This window comes from Zootoca vivipara, chromosome 11 (genome assembly GCF_965207765.1).
Source record: "Zootoca vivipara chromosome 11, rZooViv2.hap1.1, whole genome shotgun sequence".
Lineage (NCBI taxonomy): Eukaryota > Metazoa > Chordata > Lepidosauria > Squamata > Lacertidae > Zootoca > Zootoca vivipara.
Genome location: NC_142594.1, coordinates 9,114,275 through 9,135,886, shown reverse-complemented (window position 1 = coordinate 9,135,886; position 21,612 = coordinate 9,114,275). Strand labels below are relative to the sequence as shown.

Here is a 21,612-nt window from a genome sequence, read left to right as displayed (position 1 = left end):
CACTGAAAGCAGGAGATTAGTCAGTCTGTCTCCTTGGTGTTTGTACTTTTTTTTTAGTAGGCAAATACTAATTTTCATATTTTCATATAAAATATTAAATACAAAACTGTAAAGATGTGATATGGGAAATGCATGCTCTAGGAAGCTGAGATTGGCCAGTTCTTTACCATACAGCACAGCAAATGGTAAACCTCAGAACCAACAGATCTGTTCCACTGTTTATAATTACTTGGGCTCTGTCGATCCACATCTGTCTTGGGCCAAGTGATATTGTTTACACTGTTCATAGTGCAAGACATAGTGAAGTGAGAATAAGAGTGACATAATATAAGCAAGACTGCTTTCTGAAGGGATAACCAGAGCTTATTGGAGTGGGAACATTTCTAGCCAAATATGTTTTTTGAATGATAATTTTGATTACTTTTTAGGATAATATTCTGAATGATTAGAAAGAACTGCATTGCCAAAAATATTCTCTTACAAAGGATTGCATTCATGTAAAGCAGGTTTCTTTTTTGGGAGGAGGAATCACTAAAAGTTAACTACAGTGATTAGAATACTATGCACTTAATTTTTTTCCCGCTCTTGTTGATTAGTTGAGCATAGTGTTTCATGCAAAACATTCTGTGATAGAATCATTTCAACTGTCGTAGTCATCTAAAGAATGCGTACGAAATGATAACTGCAAAAGAAACCTTAATGTTTTAGAAGCATTTACATTATTTCCACATTAGACAATTTTTATTTCCCCTAAGCTACTAAGATGTCTTCAGTGTAGAATCATTGCCATGGTGTAAGTACAGTTTTCCAGTACTGTGCAAGAGATGCCTGAGTATTATGGTTTTGCATATGGATGGTTGAAATTGTATTTTGAGTATATCAGCACCCAATAGGATGTAAACACAAATATGGTCTCTTCCAATAAGACTTGATTTACATTGGATCACACCCTGGTTTTTATTATTTAAAAAACAATGGTCTCTTAAGAAAGCAAATAAAGCTATAAACAGTTTGTCCAAATGTGAGATATTCTATTTTAAATAGCTGACCTCGAGACAGTTAATTTGACACAATCCATAAGCAGTATTTAGTGGAGATATTGCATTAATATTTGGACTCATCTTTTCTCTCTCTTTTTTGGCATTTTGGCAATTCCCTCTTTAAATATAAACCCCATGTGAATCCAGATGAAAATAAGGCACCAGGAATCCTTCTTCTTTTTCTTTAGTTTATTCATAGTTCTTGATCGTGTATTCTTTAAAATCTGTGGATAAAGATTAGATTTTTTTCTTCTCATCAGTATAACTCAGTATATCTTGTGCTTCAAGCAAAATACACTTCTTTTCTCATATGATTTTCATATTTTGCTTGGAGCACAAGCGAATTATGCCAACACAATGAAGGACAATGCAGCTAAGCACTATACCAGAACTGCATTGACTAAGAATGTTCCCATCTTTGGCATGGTAAAAGGAATATGTTGTCAATGAATTGGACACAGTTACCTGCAGAGGAGCACATCCCTTCACTTCATCTCCTTTTTCAAAAATGAGTCACAGGTGTTTTTATTTTATTTTTAGAGAAGGCAATAGAAAAACTTTTGCCTTTTTGCTTGTTAACATGCTTCCACTTTAGCCTGTTGCCCACAAATCAGCTGCAGAAACATTATAACAATTTCATAAATATTGCATCTGCAGTAGAATGGAAAGTCTTATTAGGCCACTCTGCCTTTTTCTAAACTAAGGCTTTTGGACCTTGGGAGCCTAATGAGCAAACTTAAATGGCCATTTGGGAAAGCTTCCAAAACACGAAAAGATCATTTGGGAGGTTTTTTGTTTGTTTGTTTTTGTTTGGTCTCTGTCCCGATTCTCCTCATTGCAAAGAAATGAGTACAACAAAATTGTGCACAAGATGCATCTGGTGTTTGTGCCAAACATTAGCCCCCCAAAGCCAGATAACTTCTTCTAGTCTCAGCTAATATTGGAGGCATGACTACATAAGGAAAAATGTAACCTACAAAATGCCGTCATTTTAAAGAAAAGTTCTTAGGATCGTAGAAGGTGACCTTATATCAAGTCAGATCAGGAGACGGCAGGGACTGAATTTGGGACCCTTTTCATGCAAAACATATGACTTACTCTTGAGTTACAGCCTGTTCCTTTCCTAGAAAGGACCGATTACCATGCCTCTAGTGCAGGCACCCCTCAACTTGGCCCTCCAGATGTTTTGGGACTACAACTCCCATCATCCCTAGCTAACAAGACCAGTGATCAGGGATGATGGGAACTGTAGTTCCAAAATTCTAGAGAGCTGAGTTTGGGGATGCCTGCTCTAGTGCTTGGCCCTTTTTCGCTCCTCTTCAGTTTGCCTTCTTCTATTTCTGTTGATCTTCTACTTTTCTTTCCTTTTTTTCCTCTGGTTCCCAGGTGCTTTTATAACTGGATTGGGGTAACAAAGAGGTAGTACCCATATGCAGAACAGGTTTCCTTGCACCTGGCAACTTAATCAGAATCCTGGCTCTGTAGCGTGCACCCTGATTCCTTTGAGAGGTTCCAGCATGTGGTTCGGTATGCTGAGTCTATACTTCCTACCTAGTCTTATTGTACCTGCAATCTTTCTCATATGAAGATGTATTTGTCTTTAAAATATGTCTATGGATTGCTTCCAATTGTGTCCATCCACTAATGGAGAACTCTTTGATCCAGTGGAGAATTTGATGAGCTAAAAGGCTGGGTGTGTCATTTATGGAAATTCCATAATTCCCACCTACCACACTGTACTGAAGGGTCTCCCAATCCCCTTGAACATATTTGGGGTGGGCATAGGGAGCTGCAGAGGGAAGGGGGATTCAGGGAAAATAGCCCCCTTTCCATTAACTCTGCTGGATCAAAGAACCTTTAGAGGAATACAACTTTAATAAAATCCTTTAAATCTATTTCTCACCTAAAAAAAATATCTATCACTAGTCATAATTATTAATGTTTTGGAGTTAGCAAATGAAACTTTAGTTAAAGTTGACCTTTAACTTGGCTTCTAGCAAAACCTACATTAAATTTTCTCATAATCTAATTCTTAAATGAGTTCAGCAAAAAAATGGGCGGTGGAGAATGAGGTGCTTGTTTGGAGAAATCTACATTTTACCTGCCAGCAGGTGCTATGGCCTTTACACTTTTAAAAATAAGTGGTTGAGATCAGCTACCTCATTTAGACCACCTCAGTCTTAATGCCTTCTGATAATGGGTTGACCTGCAGATTGGACACATGTTGGATCAATCATTCTGAGGACTGAGGTGTCTGCAGCTCAGGAATGTAGCCAAAGGTGTAATTTCAATCACAAAAAGTTATTTGATCCATCAAAGGCTTCTGTGAATGAAAGGAGGGAGGCATTCCCCCTTTCCCATTCAGCCCCTCCCCCTGTTCTACTATACCAGAGGAACCCCCAACTTCCCAGGGCAGATTTTGGGAAAGGGCAAAGGGAAGGGAAATTGGTGAAAATCACCTCCCTTCTTCTGTGCACAGAATCCACTATTGGCTATAACCCTTAGTCATATGGTGACTGCCACTCAGATGCTACCACTCTATGGGAGGTGGGGGGAATTGAAATTTGAAATTTTCAGGATACATTTTTTATGAGGTTATCAGTCTGTTAGGTTTTAAGAGGAGTGATTTTTTTTTTGGCAATTTCCCCTGGAAGAAAAATATACTTGCCTCACTCATTGAAACATAATGTTTGATCCACTAGATGTAATATGTGTTTTTATGCAACATTTAAGGGAAACAATCGAAAGCCTGAAATTCAGGCAACTTCCCACTTAGGTGCTTTCTACTTAATGCATGACCAGAAATATGTGAAAGACCAGCTATTAAGAAATGCTGGGAGCCTGGTTTGTAGGAACAGAATGTCTCCCTTCTCTGCCCCAACTTCAGCCACTTGGGAAGGGGGAGCAGGTATGCCAATCTGCCTTGGCAGACATCTTCCTGTGGAGGCATGTTTCAGTGGAGGCTGGGAAGGGCTCTGATCAGCTGTGGAAGGAGACAGAACTAAAGGCGGCAGCGACGGAACAGGAGCCTGAACAGAAGGGTGTTGTCTTCTCACCGAGAACCAGCCATCCTACTCACCCTGATAGTGTGTGCATTTTATGACTAGGGACTAGTTCATGCTTAGTTGTTCATCGCTTCAAGTCTGCAGCATCAAGCAGTGAAATGCATGTGTGACCCAGTCTGCAATCCTGTTCTCACTTTCCTGGGAGCAAGTTCATGTAAACCAAGCATCCCCAAACTGCGGCCCTCCAGATGTTTTGGCCTGCAACTCCCATGATCCCTAGCTAACAGGACCAGTTGTTGGGGAAGATGGGAATTGTAGTCCAAAACATCTGGAGGGCCGAAGTTTGGGGATGCCTGATGTAAACCGATCATCAAATGCCACAGACAGATATTTCATTCATACATCGAACTTTAAACGTCTCGTTTCCACCAAATACAGCCTTCAATGTGTGGCATACAACAATAATAAAGTCATATTGTAAAACAATATAATACAGTCAGTTGATAACAATAAAATACAATTAAAAACATATTTTTTTGTTTTAAAAATGGAAACTGTTAAGAGCAACAAAGAGCTGGAATGCAACACACTCCAAGAACATACATAAACTTTCTTGAGAGCTTTTCCCATGAGGATATCAGAGAAATAATTGAAAATACTCTGTGTCGAGGAGAACTTCACTTCTGACACTAGACACACCTGAAAGAATTGTTCTCCAGAACACATCCCAAGGGGATATGTTATATGGGAGAACATTTTCCTATGATATTCTTGTCATGGGCTTTTTAATGTGGAATCCAGTATCTTGGACCTAGTAGGGAAAAACCATGAATACAATGCAGTGCTCTTTAGTTGACTTGGTATACTTGTTCAGCTTTAAACCCTCAATTTAGCACTGAAATGATGTGAAATAAAGCTATGTATGTATATATATGTGCATGTGCACCAGCAGGGGCACAATTAGGGAGGGGAGACATATTGGAGCACATGTGATTATTTGTGAGGCATGCCTATTTTTCTGGCCAATGTACTAATTGCTTAGTGACTTTCATTATAAATGATGAAACAGATATATTCAGTAGGTATGAACATTGACCCTTGTTGATAACATTGCTGTAGTTATAGGATATAAAGAAGTAAGTACAACAGTTCCCCCCCCCCTTTAATATTGATTGTCTCTAAAACTAGGACTTTTCTGCACTGCAGGAGGTGGGATTAAATGACCCTTGGAAACCCCCGACTACAATTATACAATCCCATGATTCTAGATTTTGCAGAGAATCTTACTACTCTTAAAAAACATTTTTTTCTCCTGGAATATGAAATGATACCCATGATTACAGGCAAGAGGAAGCATATAGAAGAGAATGGATTATGCAATGTTGTAACATGTTTATATGCACATTGGTTTACTGCAGCAACAGTTCCCAACAGGGATGGCTCCCAAAGAGAAATGAGACTGAAACCTTTTCTTCAGGGAGCTGGTTAGAAGAGAGGGCGAGCACAACTTATCAAGATGTGCTTATTTATGACTCACAAATAAAAAGTATTATATTTAATTCAACTTTATAATGCAATTTAATCAAAATATTGATGCTATGGCTGTAACCTATGCTGTTTGCATATCTTTGGCCCATAATGTCTGAACCATGACTAGCTCTGCTGAAGTAAAAATTGGAATCTAACAAATCTGCTAACTTCCAAAGCATCAGTTCTGAGCATAAACATCTTATGAACTCATTCTGACACAATGAATTTTAGATTTTCTAATTTCTAGTTCATTGGTCTGATTTTGTAATTTTTTTTGAAAATATCACTTCAAAATTACAAATCTGCATCTGATTATATAAATTCATTTCAGTTCTACAATCTATCCTGCAAAACAGGAGGGATAGTATGTTGCAGTCTTATATCTCTTTCAGTTTCAGATTTCTTGATATGTTTGTTATCTCCTGTTCATTTTAATGCAGAAATGAATGCAAACAACAAAAAACACATGGCACACTTGTTCATTTATTTCAGGATGAAAGGCAAATGCATTTACTTTTACATGGCCTTGATCTAACATATGTAATTTCCTGAACACAATCTGAATTTTCTTCAACAATTTCTAAGTGTTTTTTTCTTTTTTTTTAACTCTTAGTAGGATACAGCAAGATCATACAGAACTAGCCGTCTCTAATTACAATTCATATTGACAGATATTTTAATAGCCCGGGAGGAGTGCTGCAGAATGATTGACTTCCATTGACACAGGATTTTTAACAAGGGCGAATTGAAAATGAATGCTAACATTTAATTTCTGGTGTAGATTAATAGGAGATATTTTCTAATGCGAATTGTAACTTATAGCATCAGGGGTGCTTAAGTGCCTCCAAGATCTAAGAAAGTTCTTGCTATATTTGGAGCTATAGGAAATATGGACATGGAAGGATTTATGTTCAAATGAATATGTAGTGTAAGACAGGATAGGAAACAGGAAAGATACCCTCCTTCTTAACATAAGGAAGGAAGGAAGCATCAAAATTGTGAAAACTGAAACAAGATTCTTTGCATTTAGGTGATTTTGTATTTTTTGACATAATGAGCTGCCCCAGCCCCCTTAATAGCTAGGCTGTAACTTTAAATGTCCTCAGACATGGAGAATTAGAGACCTATATTAAATTTATCTTCTCTGTATATGTGTCCGAAATTATATGTAGATCATATGGGTGACTTCTGGCTTAGAGGCATTGCCAAATATTAGTGATAAAGGCATGTGGGAATCAGCAGGGTGTATGAAGAAGCATACAGGTGGATCAATTTGCCACACTGTGGCAAGCAGGTGTTCAGAATTAGTAGGATAGGCTAAGAGGGTTCAAGCAGAAGCAGGTGTGCAAGGGGTGAGAGTAGAGATCTTGTAGGAGAAACAAAGGTGGTACAAGAAAGTACGGTAGTTTTCTACCAAAGCTGAAAGAAGATAAACTGCTGGTAGAGACGATGCAGCTGCAAATAGAAAAGGTGAGTGAAAAGGCAAGGCTAAATTGCAGCAATTTGGAGGCATGATGTTTCCCACATACATGGAGCAAGCATTCAGACATAAAACCAAGTCACAAACTGTGGTTTGTTTAGGCATGCAACTCAGAGCACTCCTGCCTTCCTCTTCCTTCAGTCAAACAGGGAAACAAGGTGCAGAGCAGCTAGCTTAGCATTATATCTGAACCAGCACTCGTAGTCTGTTTCTCCCAGACAAACCATGGTCAGTAAATCAAAAACAAAACTTGGATTCAGACTGTGGTTTGGAAAGAAACAAATGGGCTGTCAATTAAGATGTAACACTAAGCCAGCCATTCCTAGGTTTGTTTCTGTGCTTGGCTAAAGGAAATGTGAAGTTTGAGAGCTTGAACATCATCCCCTAGCATCCAGCTTGTGCACAGTATCATTAAGCAAACCAAACATTTTGGCTTAGCATGACATTTGATCACTGCCAAACCTCAAGCTGGCATGAGGTTTGTCTAGAACTTGGGTCAAAAGATGGAGATACAGAAAGCCTACTGGAGAAAGGCCATCAGTGTGGGTCTGCAGGAGAAATGCCTGCTTTAAAGCTGCAAAAGATATTCTCCTTTCCCTTCACTTCTAGGAGGACCATCCAGCACAAAGGCACATAGTTAATAGCTGGTCTTGACCCTTAAAAACCAACAAACCCAAAATGTAGATGTTTATTGGGACCTCAATGACTACCTAGTCTTCAAGGCTCGTACCCTGGTTTTATTATTGCCAGCAATAGTTTACATTTCTGCAGAACACTTGAAAGTTATGCGGATTTTATCCAGCTGGCAGTGGTCTTGACCCATTAACAGGACATTTCCCCAGCATTCCTGTTTCTGCCACCAATACATTAATCTTATCATTATCCTTCTGCCCCTCTCCCCATTTTAAAATGTTTGTTATTGTAGAATCCAAGAAGTCCTTGTCAGATAAGGCTCCCACTCCTACATAGGGATCCAACTCCTACATAAGAACCCTTAAGGGAAGCTGATATTAAAATTCCATTGTGCGCGCGCATTTTCAGATGCACCTGAATTTCCCGTTTGTGTGCCCTATTGTAAGAGGAAGTGAAGTAAAACAACTCTAAAGCCATTTCCCCCTCCAGTGTCTCATTACTAGGTGGCAGCTAGATCATGGCCGATATGCAAAGTGTGCAGAACTCCAATAGTTTTTTGTAAAGCAAAGTTCTATTTCAAAAGCTTACGAAGTCTGAATGATGGATCTACTAACATGTACAGTTCAGTGAGAAAAGGAGGACATAATCTAAAGCTAAGGATGTGTTGTTAAGTGCCATAGACATGTGGTGTTTAATAAGCTGAAGTCAATTTGAAGCAGGATTTTAAAAATGTGTCAACTCATGCAGTCAATAGAATATTAAAGAGAGTGTCTGGCCACTTAATTGACATAATGATCTTGACAAGTGTTAACTGCAGCACTCCTTGTCAGCTTACTGAGTCTGTTAACTTGCTGCAAAGGCTTGTGTGCCTTACCATCCATTTGTTTGTTCTTAAATAAAATATAATAGCTGTCTGCAGGAGCCATTATTCATAAAGTTCTTGCCTGTCTCTTATTCTGTATGATTTAGAATACTCTAGAAGTGGCAGAATGCAACAACAGTTTGTATGTGGGAATGATAAAGGGCTTTCTGCTGGAATTAGTTCAAGAAACCACCATGTACTGGCACTCCTTGTACAAGGTATAAATATATTTCATTTTACTTAAAGAAGGATGGGTGGGGTTAAAGGAAAGTATTTTCAAATAAAAATGCTCCCCAGGGCTTTTAGAAATTTTATGATTAAGAATGCCCCGCTCTGTGGGAAGTCTGTCTTTAGAGGGGACAATACTAGTGACGAGAAAGGTTATCCATGAATGCCTGCAAGAAGACAGACCTTGAGCTATATGAATACCTTAAAAGCTATGGGCATAGCTATGTTGTAGCCCCTTAATGCCTTCAAAGGGTATGTGTTTCTTTAAAGGTCAGGGGTTCAGCAACTGAGAACATCTTCACTAAGGGTCAATCTCTCAAGCAAGGCACCCCACCAAATAGTTAAAAAGACAGAAGTCTTAAATGGAGAAGAGCCCAAGATAAAAGAGATCTCAACAATTCAGTCTTCTTCCCATCATAAAGAACACCTCCCCCTCCCCAAATTCCATGCTCCCCATGAGAACCTTCTGGGGGTTTGGTCATAGACAAGCAATTAGAGTAGCAATATTTCCACTTTTTTTTTTTTTTGCAGCATGGAGTGTCTTGACAAGAAGTGAATATAGCAATAACACCCCAATTTCAAAACAGAAATGCCTCATTGGTATCATCAGTACCTCACAGACAAAAAAATTGAGTTGTTTCTGTAAAATATAAGCATTTTCTACAACAGCAGACTTGAAGAACAAAATCAAGTCTAAAGGTGGTAATTTCCCCTGATATTTGGGAATGAAATCCTCTCTGAGTGCTGAGAGGGTGAAATGACATTTACCATCATTTCTCTTCCTAGTTCAGTAGATATCATGCTGAGATGGAATTGAAACTTTGCATCCTATTGCATTGCAGGAGAAACATGATAACGCACACGACACGATTCCCAGGGAAATATTTTATGGCTGAAGTCCAAGGATTTATGACTGCAACAAAGCTTTGATTATGTCATGCTTTCAGTTGGTACATAGAAAGAAGAGAAATTAAACATATAAATACTGCATCCCACAATATCTTGCCACTTGGCATAGGTGAACTATGCTTCCAAATAAAATTATGTAACAACATGACGTTTATGTGACATCTGTGGTGTATGAGCAAGCAAGGGAACAACTGATCAAACCCTTACTAGCAAATTTGCCGGGAAAATCTGATGCCTCCCATATTAAATACCTTCTGGAGGATAGGTCAAATGGTAGTATTACACTGACCGTGGCAAAGTTTCTTTCGGAGGTCGCAAGAAACAAAGACCATCATGCTCTAGACATAACAAAATGACTACCTTAGTCTCTTTCGCCTGCTGTTTGGTTGTGTTAACTGTATCTTGTTTTGAAACTGTATTGTGGGTCTGTGGACCAATCTGTATACCCCATATATGTATTTGTTTTCATGATAACATGATTTTAAAAATACATAGGGTTCCCCCTTCCTTTTCTTGTCTTGTGCATCAGAAGTTGGCATTATCTTATTTGTCATTAGATTGCAATTCCAAGCAGCTGCTATACAACTGCTGCTCTCCTTTCAAATAATGGATCTGATAATTTAAAAGACAATCAGGAATGCAAAGCTTATTTACTTTTTAAAAATAGATTGATTTTTTGAAACCTTTAGTAGCTTCAGATACCAATTATTATTTTTGAAACCAAAGTATATATCTGAGACAACTGCCTCGTTGTTAAATGCATTTGTGGAATATATTCTGGGATTCTTTGTAGCATTTATGAATAAAGCTAGGGTATTGGCACAGATGCGTTTTCTTACTTTGATTTCTAGGTTACGCAGCATGTGTTTATTTGGAAGTTCCACTGAGATGCATTCCCAAGTAAGTAAGCAGAGGACTGCAGCCTTAACACCCTCGTCTTAAACATTTATGATACTGCATTGGCTGCAACCCTGAGAAGTACTTGCATAATAGCATAGTTCTACTCCACGCTATTGCAGGCAAACTTAGGCAAGTAGTAGACATTATAGCAGGGGTCAACAAACTTTTTCAGCAGGGGGCCGGTTCACTGTCTCTCAGACCTTGTGGGGGCTGGACTATATATTTTTTGGGGGGGGGTGAACGAATCCTTATGCCCCACAAATAACCCAGAGATGCATTTTAAATAAAAACACACATTCTATTCATGTAAAAACATGCTGGTTCCCGGACCATGCGCGGGCTGGATTGAGAATGTGATTGGGCCGGATCCAGCCCCTGGGCCTTAGTTTGCCTACCCATGCATTATCGGGTAGACATGGTTTTTTTTCTGCTAAAGGTCCTCAGAGATGAGCTCTTGGGAGTTGCATGCCGGCGGTGGGTGGAGCTAGAACCGAAAGTGGGAAGAGTTTGCAGCATTGCATAGGACTCTCTGACACACACACTCTCTGTGTGTGTGTGTGTGAGAGAGAGAGAGAGAGAGGGGGGGGGAGAGAGAGAGGGAGAGAGAGGGAGAGAGAGGGAGAGGGAGGGAGAGGGAGAGCTGGGTCACATACACAAACACACAATGTGGGGTAGGAAGAGCTTCCCAGTAGAGTGGTGCGGAGAGCAAGAGTGGGTCCAAAGTATCTAGAGAGCTGCATTGAGTGAGGCCATGTCAGAAAGCTGTAGCACATGACTTCTCTGCATGATACAACACCGCTGTGTCGCAGGCTAGGGAGAACCTCGTCTTACACATTTTAAACTGTTGATGTTGTCGGGCTACTAAAATGATATATTTCTTTCATAGGAGCCATTTCTTTCACATGCCCTTCTCCAGGGCTCCCCCCCGGGGGTACTCAGGGACACGCAGTACCGGCATCTCTTTTGTTGTTGTTGAAAAGTGGGTCACTTACTGTAACAAATTCATGGTGAATTCTGGCATCCATTTTTCTAGAAAAAAAAAAGCACTGCCCTCCTCCGTGCATTTTCCTCGTAGCTTCTCGGCTTTGGGCTAAGATCAAGTGTAGGAACCATCTCTGAGCCCTTTGGATCAGAACAGCTATTGGCCAGGTGTCAATAACCCCCTTTGGGGAGAAGGTGGTATACATGGCCATGGTGGGCAGTTGCAGGCACTTTTGGAGGAAACAGATTATTTAGATCCATTCCAGTGTGGGTTCAGGACACACTGACGGATGACTTCTGCAGAGAGCGGGACTGACGGACTGTGAATTTTCTCCTACTTCTTGATCTCTTATTGGCATTTGATACCATTGACCATGGTATCCCTCTGGACTGGCTCTGGGATATGGGAATTGGGGCATTGTATTATAGAGATGCCAATCCTACCTTCAGGACCAAGTCCACAGAGTAGCATTGGGAGAGTGACCCTGGTGGCTAATCTAGGGAGTGCTGCAGGAAACTATGCTATCTCTGGTGCTATTTGATAACTAAGCCGCTGAAAGTGGTCATTAGGAGTTTTTGGATGAGGTGCCATCTGCATTTGGAATCTAATTCCCATTGAAAACAACATACTGAAATCAAGGGTTGATATAATTATTATTACTATTATTATAATAATAATAATTATAATTATATTTTTATTTTTATAATTATATTTGTAGAGGGCTGATGGTCCACACTTTGCTTCTTAGCAGCCAGTTTTGGTATTATTATTTTAATAATATTATTTAAATAATGATGATGATGATGATGATGATACTGCCTACTGCCCTTCATCCAAAGATCACAGGGTGGTTCACAACATAAAAAAAACCAAAATGAGAATTTAAATTCATAATAAAATAAGAAGACAATAAGCCCTCCTTCCACAAACACATTTAAAAGGCCACAGGATGCTCAATCAACCCAAGGCCTGGTTATAGAGCTACATTTTTGCCTGCTGTCTAAAGATAGGTCACAAACGTGCCAGACGAGCATCCCTGGGGTGCGTATTCTGCAAGTGAGGAGCTGCCACAGAAAATGCCTGTTTTCATATTGCTGTCCTCCAGGCCATTGGTGGAGAGGGCACATGGAGAAGGGCCTCAGATGATGACCACAGGGTCTGGATCAGCTCATATGGGGAGAGGCAGTCCTTGAGGCATTGGTATTGATAATCTAAATTAAGTACGTTGCGGGTAAGATATTAAAAATGGCTTGTCCACATTAATTAACTGAGGACATAAGAAGAGCCAGTTAGATCAGGCCATTGTCTCATCTAGACCAGCATCTTTGTCTCACAGTGAGCCAACCAAATGCCCCACAGGATGTCTTCATCAGCAGTTGTTTACCCAAAGCTTTAATTTGGGTTTCCTTCCATTGACACTGCATTTGCACCAAGCTAAATTTGATTTGGAAGTTTATTCAAAATTATAGCCCACCCTTCGAGAAACAACTTAAATACTAAACATCAGCAACATAAAAATCACAAATTAAAAAGAACGCAAAGGAGAACAGCAACAGCGAACAAAAATGAAATAAAACTAATGAAGGCAGGCTAATGATGCAAAAAGCTGGCCCTTTGAGCCCCCAGCCCCCAGCCTCTTTATGTAAGGATCAACACTCTGAATTTTGCCTAAAACCAGTCTGACCATTAGTATATAGAGCACTGCTGTATTCTTTACTAATAGAGGTTTCAGAGAAGTCGGCCCCACATTCAATGCATTATGGTTGTCTAACCTGGAGATTGCAAATACATTCAGGGCCCATGCATTAATTTTGCTTCTTATGCTGTAGAGAGCTTCCTACGCACGTACTATGGGGTTATCCCACGCATGTGATATCAAGGCTTATGAAATAAAAAGTTTGTACATTCTGAAATTGCATCCTGGTCCACAAAGGAGCTTTTCTGCCATTCTTGTGTAGTGATAAAATTTGAGATGTGGAAACGGAGTAACCATCACACAATATTTAAAGAAATGAAGGTTTGTAAAGATTCCTGTGGCTCTTACAGCATTTGATATAAAATAGTGATTGGCATCAATTTTTGAAGAACTTAGCAAGCCTACTACTCATATAAAACTGAGTGTGCTGTCAAAAAACAGGGATGCACTTTGTATGAAACATTAATTCTTAAAGCCTATGCTCTGTGTGAGTAAACCCTAAGGGATGAGGAAAAAAAACAAGTGTGCATCAGTGAAAATATACGCTGTAATAAAAGCAATTAACTTCTTTTTAGATTGATTTTGAGTAGCTTGATCTGGGTCCTTCCGAATCAAAGTAACTGAAAATTAACCAAGGCTGTGGCTGTAAACTTATTTTGTTTTTGTTTTTTTAAAATATATTTATTGAATTTTATAACAGAGAAACAAAAAACACATACAAACAAACCACATGGGAAACACCCCATGTGGGGTACAATAGATGCACAAAATACAAACATACAAAAAGAATAACATACAGAATCAAAAATAACATTTAAAAAAGCTCTAACATTGTTGACTTCCTCATGTCCCTCCTAACTGCGTTTCATTGTATATCATCTTTAGTAATTTCTAAATCATAATTCAAATCTTATTTTACATACTTAACCTATTTTACTTTTATTTCACATTTCATGATCTATTCAAAACTTAATTAACATTTACATCTAAATCTTACTATAATAAAAAACGAAAAGAAAAAAATATCAACAAATCCTTTTCTACAACCCCTCTGTGCTTCCAAATCTTAAACATTTTCAATATTGCAATTAATTTTCAAATAATTTTTAAATTTCTTCCAATCTTCTTCCACCGACTCTTCCCTCTGGTCACGGAGTCTCCCGGTCAATTTGGCCAGTTCCATAAATTTGATCATCTTCGACTGCCACTCATCCACTGTAGGTAAATCTTCATTCTTCCAATTCCCAGCCAATAAAATTCTCGCTGCTGTTGTGGCATACAGAAAAAATGTAACATCTTTCTTGGGTATTAATGTAACATCTTTCTTGTAGTTAAGTTTCTAAGGTATCCTCTCAAGTCCTGATGTATACCCATAACCCAAGGGGCCTTCAGTTACAAAGAAGCCCACTTCTGCACATACCTATAAATCCCCCATGGCTCCTGAGCCACATGACTTGCTATCCCTAATGGTATGGCCCACTGTCCTTCAGAAATTTAAAAGGAGTATGTGGCATGAATGCAATAGCACTCTCCTGTTGTTGTTCCCTGGCAACTGGTATCCTGGAGATTGCACAGATCCATTGATTGATTGATTGATTGATTGACTGACTGACTGACTGATTTCATGTACACTGGAACCTCGGGTTACATACCGTCCTCCTTACAAACGCTTTGGGTAACGAGCTCCGCTAACCCGAAAGTAGATGCTCCTGGTAGCGAACTTTGCCCCAGGATGCCATCGGAAGTCGTGCGCCAGCGGCAGGCCCCATTAGTGAAAGTGCGCCTCATGTTAAGAAGGGTTTTGGCTTAAGAGCGGACCTCCGGAATGTATTAAGTTCGTAATCGGAGGTACCACTGTATAAGCCACCTTCCTACAACAAGCTGTGCCTAAAGTAGCTTGCAGCGAACATTCAAAACATCAAAATAGAGAACATTGGAAATACAATATACAAAAGCACATTAGTAAGTTCAAAATAGCAAAAACTGACAATTTACAAGTGCAGTGCAGAATAAATTTAATACTACACACAAACCCCCATCTCCAATCTTAAATACATAAATACAAAGGAAAAATGAAAATTAACCAACAACAGTACCACTCTTGCTACACTCCAAGGAGCCTGGCTTAAATACAGTTCGGATGGGAGGGGTAGATGAGATACACCAGGGGTCAGCAACCTTTTTCAGCCCTGGGCCGGCCCACCGTCCCTCAGACCATGTGGTGCGCCGGACTATATTTTTTGGGGGGGGGGATGAACGAATTCCTTTGCCCCACAAATAACCTAGAGATGCATTTTAAATAAAAGGACACATTCTACTCATGTAAAAATATGCTGATTCCCAGACCGTCCGTGGGCCGGATTCAGAAGATGATTGGGCCGCATCCGGCTCACGGGCCTTAGGTTGCCTACCCCTGAGATACACCTTTCATGGCTCCATGGCTCCCACATCTTTCCTCGAGAGGAGGCTGACAGCACAAAAAGGCAAATGTTGGGGAGAGCAGTGATTGTAAGTCTCTTCCTCAGCCTCCTGGAAGTACCAACTGCTAGTATCTTATTGTACCATTGTGATCAGTAGCTATTAAATGTAAATATGTTAATTTATCAGTGTGAAATAAATGCTATATCTGAGCCTGCATCAGCCCAAGCAGCAAATGCTCATTAAAAATAGAGAGTAAAAAAGGAGAGTAGATGAGAGATATCTTCTGTATTTATTTTTTACATTGTAGTTCTTTGCAGTTTAAACTAGTAGATTGGAATGGTAGGATGGAGTGATTACCAAAAATTTGCAGACTACAACAATGAAACTTCGCACTTCCCAAGTCTTGGTTTTAAGCTGCAATCCCTGTTTGCTTTGATAAGACTTGCATAGGTAAGGTAACTGAACAAGCCTTCTCCTATACAGTGGTACCTCTGGTTACAGACGCTTCAGGTTACAGACTCCGCTAACCCAGAAATAGTGCCTTGGGTTAAGAACTTTGCTTCAGGATGAGAACAGAAACCGTGCAGCGGTGGTGCAGCGGCAGCGGGAGGCCCCATTACCTAAAGTGGTACCTCAGGTTAAGAACAGTTTCAGGTTAAGAACGGACCTCCAAAATGAATTAAGTTCTTAACCCGAGGTGCCACTGTATTCAAAAGTACTATTCCTTACCTGTAGGCTGAAGTCCATTCTAGTTCCTCAGGATTCTTCATCATTACCACCATATTTTGTAGCAAGTGTACACCAGGACACTCAACTGAGACCAGTGTTTCGCAGTGATCTGCACTGTATCAGTGCACCAATCCTTTCCAGATCACATGCTTGGGTGAATCAATACTGTGTGGCAATTGTTACTACGAACACAGAGTAATACTGTATAATGAGCATAGGCAGCACTGCAACTGTTGAATAAAAACAGAGAGAGAGCTGCTAAGCCCTTGAAACAGAAGGTAACATTTTCTGAGGTGCTTCCATTTGTGCTTTTGCATTAGTGCCTTCACAGCTAAGAGCAGAGTTGAAGCCATCCTGGGAGATTCATTGTATGCACCTCATTCTTTTAGAGTCATCTGAAACCAGCACCCAGGGCCCCGCCCTCACAGCAGGCAGCATGGCTTCCACGCAGCTTTGCCGCGCAGCGCCCCCCCTGCCAGTCCAGCACCCTGGTGCCCCGCACCACCGGGACTGCACCTAGAGCCGGGCCTGCCAGCACCACCACTGTGGTAAACAACACTATATTAGTAAATTGTTGATCTTCGTGTCTACAGTGCTGTTCTGGTATAAAAAGTGCAGAGTTTGAACTCTTCATGATGAAAGCTGTTCCATGACACTGATGCTAGCTAGTAATCTTTTTTAGCCCATTTCGTTGTGTTTCTAAGGCTATTTCTCAGCAATTTTATCTTTTCCGAAAGTTCTTCTATTAGTCTCTTGGAGATTCAGTGTTCTTTTCTGGGCTTCCACAACTCCTAGAGGTATGGCACTCGGTTTAACAAATGTTGTGCAAACATCTCCCTAAGGTTTTAAGTAAATGCGATAGAAGAGAACAGCTTCTGACTGCAGAGGCACTATTTAAGCCTGCAAGGCACTACTTGAGTATATTGATTGCCTGTAAAGTAAAAACACAAATTAATTTCAGCAGAATGGAGAATAAGTAGTTGTTTGGGCATTCTAAGTTGGTAAGCTCATTTCGTGTAAGGAAAAACGTGAACTGCATATTGTAACCTCTGTGACTGAGATTATTTCTAGGCTGCCTTGTTACTATGAAGGGCAAGTGTTTCCAAAAATATATCAAAATAGCTTATCTTGGCTGAATATTCTGTATGCCCATTTTATTTTGTCTCATTCACACAGTGTCTGTAACCCTTGTCAGTAGGAAGTTCTGATAGAATTTCTTGTTGCAACTATTGGCTGCTGTCATATTTGGGCTAGGAAATCTGCAAAGGTGGATTCTCATTGCAAATGAAACATGCAAGCAGGGCAAGTGTGTATTTGGATTGTTGCATTGACCCAGCAACGGAGATCCTCTACTTATGTAGATATGATGGGTTAGCTGCAAAGTAGAGCAGAAGGTTCGTGTTTTGTTATGATAGCAAGGGACTCTATAATTAATGTTGTTTAGAACAATATGGTTGAATGGCATATAAAGTACACATAGTCCAACCCTTTGGCAGGGATCCTCTGCATTGCACTTCCACAACTTCGAACCAATTAAGATGAATGCAGCCTGTTTGCTCTGCCAGGTGTTTGACTGCCCTTGTGCTGTAGATTGAAACAGGCAGCAAAACAAAAGGACATTTACTGAGCACCACTAAGCCAACAAATTTGGCTGGTTGGATATATACCTCCTGGTAGGTCACTAATTGCCCTACACATTTTATTTATGTGTTTGTCCATTTTTTAAAGTCATTCTTTGTTGATTGGTTTCAGGGCAGTTTACAATTACATAATATAGAATCAAACTTCCGCAACTACACCAAAACAGCAGAATAGAGTCCAGTTGAGATTAGTCAACATAACTGAAACACTTGTCGAATGAAAAAGTCTTTACTTGTGCCTAAGCAACAACTTAGTGGGGCTACCCTTTAGGTTGGTATAGAGACTGCTGCTAGTGCAGAATGTGGTGGCTAAATTGCTGGTGTTTGTAACACCTTGTTTTCAGGATTTGCACTGGCTACTTAGCCAAGTTCAAGGTGTTGGTATCAACACATAAGGCCCTAGACAGCTCAGGTCTGGGATACTTGATAAATTGCCTTATCCCTTATATACCTAGTAGCTCACAGAATGCTGTGGGAGAATTATCAGAAACCTGCTCCAATGTAACTCTAAGCAGAGCTTTCTTTGTGGTTGCCCCATTTTGTGGAGCAGCATTCCTATCTGTACTTTCCAGAAACAATTGAATAAAATTGATTTTTTTTTCATTTGACAGGCTTTTTCTGGCTGGATGAAAATATGCCTTTCATTTTTAAACCTATCTTCAGCTATTTTTTCCCTCTTTGTAATCCATTTTTTAGTTGTTATATGTTTGTAAATCGGTTGATAAACATGTAAATAAATCAGTAATGAAGACGATACTCAAAACTCACTGGAAAGAGGATATTGCAGATGGGGTGATAGCTGCAAATGCCCTTTTATTCAATGCAACCCATCTCACTGCTCATAGTGGGAACACTCTGTGAAAGGTATAGGTAGATATGCTCAGTTTACTGGCCAGTTGTTAGGGGAACAGGCATTCCTTAGGTACCCAGGTCCCAGACCACTGAGGACTTTTTTCTAGGCAAGGCAGCAGTTTCAATTAATCCCAGAAATGGACTGGTAGACTGTGAAGCTCTTATTACTGGTTCCAATGTGTGATTCATATGAGCAATCTGGTGCCACTTTTTGTACTAACTGCAATTTCTGAACAGTCTTCAAAGGCAGCACCATGAGTAACACTTGGTAGTAGTTCAGATAGGTTCACATGGGAAGTTGTCAGAGCCTGGATGCCATAGGCAGCCAGAAGACATAGCAGCTGAAGCTGGTACAAGATGCTCTATGCTACCAAGGTCATTGGCCTCTTGTGATAAAGCTGGATTTTGGAGCAGGCACTGGCTGCACAGCTAATCTTTTGGAGAGATGAGACCCTGTGCAGGCACACTGAAAACTGTCCCCCTAAACTAGGAAACTTTCCACTCACAGAAGCATAATCTTCCCAGGGTTGAGTTCCACTCCACTGGCCCCCATCTTTCCCATTTTTGAGTCTTAATTACTTGTTGAGCACTTCACTTACTGCCTCACCTAATTTAGATGAAAACAGATCATAGAGCCGGGTGTTCATTTGACATTTCACTCCATCTGCCATAGAAAAAAAACAAAGGAGGCAAGATGGGAGAAGATGCCAAGGGACTGTGGGGCTGAGAAGAAGACCCCAAGCAGTAGATGGAGAAATAGCATACTTTACAGAGGACTGTTCTCCATTTGAAGGCACCTTTCTGTTTGAAGTGCTATTTGATGCAAGTCTACTTTAAAGATAAAGAACCACACAAAGAGAGAGTTGTTGTTCTGAAGTTGCATATGAACAGTTAGTATTTGGACAATGGACTTAGCTGGCACAGAGGTCATTTCATCACAGCTTTCCCACTACCGTGGAAAAGATGTCCTACTCCTTACGAATGCTTTGGGTAACGAGCTCCACTAACCTGGAAGTAGGTGCCCCTAGCTGCGAACTTTGCCCCAGGATGCGAGCGAAAGTCTTGTGCCGGCGGCGTGGCAGCAGCGGGAGGCCCCATTAGCAAAAGCACACCTCATGTTAAGAATGGTTTAAGAATGGATCTCTGGAACAAATTGCCATATTTTCCGGTCTATAAGATGCCCCCCCCCATGTATAAGATGTATCCGTGTATAAAGGTAAAGGTAAAGGGACCCCTGACCATTAGGTCCAGTCGTGACCGACTCTGGGATTGCGCGCTCATGTCGCATTATTGGCCGAGGGAGCCGGCGTATAGCTTCCAGGTCATGTGGCCAACATGACAAAGCCACTTCTGGCAAACCAGAGCAGCACATGGAAACGCCATTTACCTTCCTGCTGTAGCGGTTCCTATTTATCTACTTGCATTTTGACGTGCTTTCGAACTGCTAGGTTGGCAGGAGCTGGGACCAAGCAACGGGAGCTCACCCCGTCACAGGGATTTGAACCGCTGACCTTCTGATCAGCAAGCCCTAGGCTCAGTGGTTTAACCACAGTGCCACCTGGGTCCTCCGTGTATAAGATGGCCCTAAATTTTCATATTATTTTAAAGGAAAAAACCTAGTATTTTACATGGGAAAATACGGCAAGTTCGTAACTGGAGGTACTACTGTATAATGTGATGCATTCTGTTTTTTATTCACATTATGTTTAGAAATAATTACTACAAATCAACTTATTGAAATCCATGGGTCTGTGTTGCATTTCCTTCTTTTTGAAGATGTGCAATTGATCACCTGTTTGAAAGTGACCCATGCAAGTAGGACCACGACCATGATGCCTCCCAACTTCTAGCTCACACAAATCAATTCACATTAAAGTGTATCCACATTACATCCCCTTCCCCTTTCCAACACACATGTACACATTATCCTATTATAGGGTATCAAAAGCTGAGCAGGGAGGAAGTACCGGTACATGATGCTCTATGCAAAGAGATATTCAGGTCATTGAGGAGTCACTTAGGGCCACAACTAAACTAAGTTCATACAACTAAGCAGCACTTATTTTGCCATGTGATCATAGACTTGGGTACACAACAGCAGAAAATTATTTAATATAAACTGGTTACTGTAGCTACAACAATTTTGTGGGTGTGGAAGCTACACAAAGAAAATTGTTGCCCTAATGAACAGATATTTCAGACAAAAGCTTTTTCATGTAAGAATATATGTGAATACATGATGGAGAGGAGGAAACAGATAATGCTGTTGTGATTTTGTTTTTGACAAATGTGCATAATTTTTTTAATAAATAAATAAATGGTGCCCGTGATCCAAGTTGCTTATTTACAGGAGAGAAAATAAATAAACTGAATAATTAAGTGGCAAATATTTTCCAGTGCAAAATGTATTCCCTGCCAATTATAGGCAGATATGGGAGCTGTTTCTGAACTATAAAATGAAATTGAATAGCAACTTTGTTTTCTGCTTTAATTAACTGCTAACCTGCTTGCACAAATCGGTTGATCTAACATCCTTGTCCCAAGTCTTAGGAATCTGCGCCCTAGAGGATGATAGATGAAAGCGAGATCATTTGGGAGGGAATTTCAGTGTAAAGGTAATAAAAATAGGCTTTATTTTTTCATTGATCTATACTGTTCAATCTTGCAGTGATAGAAACGGGGATGATTAAAGGAAAAAGAGAAAA

General features: G+C 40.1%; 1 protein-coding gene and 1 non-coding gene across 8 annotated transcripts in view; one reads left to right on the top strand and one right to left on the bottom strand.

The window, feature by feature from the left end:
- Positions 1–21,612, top strand: part of ARPP21 (cAMP regulated phosphoprotein 21) — a 228,825-nt gene that overhangs the window by 72,728 nt on the left and 134,485 nt on the right. The window contains exon 2 of one of the 7 annotated variants that reach the window (XM_088654178.1): positions 10,539–10,587. The exons of the other annotated variants lie outside the window; for them this stretch is intronic. The gene's annotated coding sequence lies outside the window, so the exon portion shown is untranslated. The remainder of the gene's footprint in view (positions 1–10,538; positions 10,588–21,612) is intronic. 7 annotated transcript variants of the gene reach the window in all.
- Positions 7,732–7,864, bottom strand: LOC118092411 (small nucleolar RNA SNORA33). The gene has a single exon (XR_004693523.1). It is a non-coding gene; the product is annotated as a small nucleolar RNA SNORA33 (small nucleolar RNA).